This window comes from Tupaia chinensis, unplaced genomic scaffold (genome assembly GCF_000334495.1).
Source record: "Tupaia chinensis unplaced genomic scaffold, TupChi_1.0 Scaffold000645_1, whole genome shotgun sequence".
NCBI lineage: Eukaryota > Metazoa > Chordata > Mammalia > Scandentia > Tupaiidae > Tupaia > Tupaia belangeri.
The window spans coordinates 1,988-4,004 of NW_006160166.1; the positions used below are offsets into that span (position 1 = coordinate 1,988).

The following is a 2,017-nucleotide window of genomic DNA, read 5'->3' on the forward strand; positions in this document are numbered from 1 at the left end:
ATATAATACATGGTAATGAAAGGAGTCTCTGGAGCCTGAGATGGGAAAACAAATTCTATTTAATTTTGGGAAAGGTTTGGATTATGGGAAATTTACACTCCACAGAGTGGAAATTTATTTTGACTAATTTTGAGAAGATGCCACAGTTTTTCCATGGACACCTTTTTTTTCTCAAAGCAGAAAAGGAAAATTTTTGGCTTTAAGCAATTTCTCAAGACAGTGAAATCTTCCCAATACCCACAAGATTTTTTTAAAGAGTGAGAACATTGAAATTTTATTTAACTCTAGGTACCATGGACTTGACTTCAGTAAGTAAGATTAATAAATGAAAAGTCATACAATATTTTTTATCACTGTACTTCTCAAGCATCAAACAAGAGCTATTTTTATTCAATTTCGTCTTTAATATGCTAGACAGACCCTGTTGCATTCTTCGTTTCTAATTGACCAGTATGTTATTATGTAGTTTACCACATGTGAGGAGCAATTCATTATGTAGTATGTAGTACCAAGTTTACATCATCATAGGACTACACCATGCACATTCTACTTAATGTATCTCAAGCAACAGGAATACAAGAGAACAATTATGAGTGGAGACGTGTTTTTGACAAAGTCATGTTCACACTAACTGTGGATTTAAAAAATCTTATTAGGCAGGTACCTACAGCAATTGGTATTGGAACATTAACGCCTGCACATGTGATAGTGGTAAATAACGAAGCAGAAGAGACAGCTAGATGAAGGACAAAGGGAAATTCAGAGATAGAATGATGTTGTGTATCAGCAAGGGGTGGGTCTCAGCTTTCCACAGTAAGTCTCTGCTCTGTGAGAGAGACCTGTTGGGTGACACTTTTGTTCTCATGACCATGAAGTTTGGATACAATATCTAGAAAGGCCAAATCCTGCACTTCCTTGTAGAGAGTCAGATCCTATGAGAGCACAGAACAGGACCATGGAACTATATTTTATTTTGGGAGCACTTTTCTCATTTGCTAGCAGTCTGTGTAAAATCTGTACAAGTTTAGCACTTTCTAGATCTTTCTCAGCAGTGCCCAGTTCTAAAGCTGCTACTAGTGCTAAAGCAATGAGGGCTGTATTATTACATGCTCTCTAGTTGCCATGGTAACAAGATGCTTGATGCCACCTCTCTGTATGATGATTTTAATTACATCTTTCAATTTACTGTACGGGATGAGAGCTGAGAGCAGTCTGTTGGAGTCCCCCATCACGCCAGCATGATCTTTGGCTTCATACCATTTCACCAAATGCTCCACTAACTTAACATTCTTGCCCAGTTGATGCCCAGCAGCTTCTTGGGCATCGATTGACATTCTTAATGTTCCCAGAAGTTTTAACTGAACTGGGGGCATTTCTGATTTTAGGAATTTCCGAACTCTCTCTGTGACCCCAGAAGATAATATCTTTGCTTTATTTACAATTGAGCTGGCCAGGTTCCTGAGGGAATTGAGTGCTGCTTGCTGGACGGTCACATTACCATCCTCCATGTGTCTGTCCAGTAAATCCATAAGCTTTTCTACAATTTCATTATTAACCACATGAATACAATTTCCATCATTTCTGGCAAAGTTGGCAATGGCCAGTGCTCCAGCAAACTGTAGCTGGTGTTTATTTGATGGAATCCAGGGAAGTACCCTTTGAAACACATTACCATTTCCTCCTTCAAATAATTTCTGCATGGATTCATCTCCAAGAAGTAATAAAACCATTAAATCTGAACCAGTTTTGAGCTCAGCAATTTCACACTCTTTGTCACTATCCACCTTCTGCTGAATAATCTCCAGTAGACACTCTACCAGGCCTGCTTCAACCAGCTCTAGCTTAAGGGCATCATTTTCTGCCAAAGGGGCAAGGACTTCAAAATTCTTTTCTCTCTTATGTTCGATTTGCTTCTTGAAGAACTTTACTAGCTCTTCAGCAATGTTTGTGCTGGCAAACTGTTCTTTACTTGACTCGAGTTCTGCTAAATTACCAAAGGAAACAAGACACATTTCTG

The 2,017-nt window shown here is 38.7% G+C and overlaps 1 pseudogene; it reads right to left on the bottom strand.

Moving 5' to 3' along the window:
- Nucleotides 1–800: 800 nt before the first annotated feature.
- Nucleotides 801–2,012, bottom strand: LOC102486254 (rap1 GTPase-GDP dissociation stimulator 1 pseudogene; annotated as a pseudogene).
- Between the last annotated feature and the right edge of the window lie 5 nt (nt 2,013–2,017).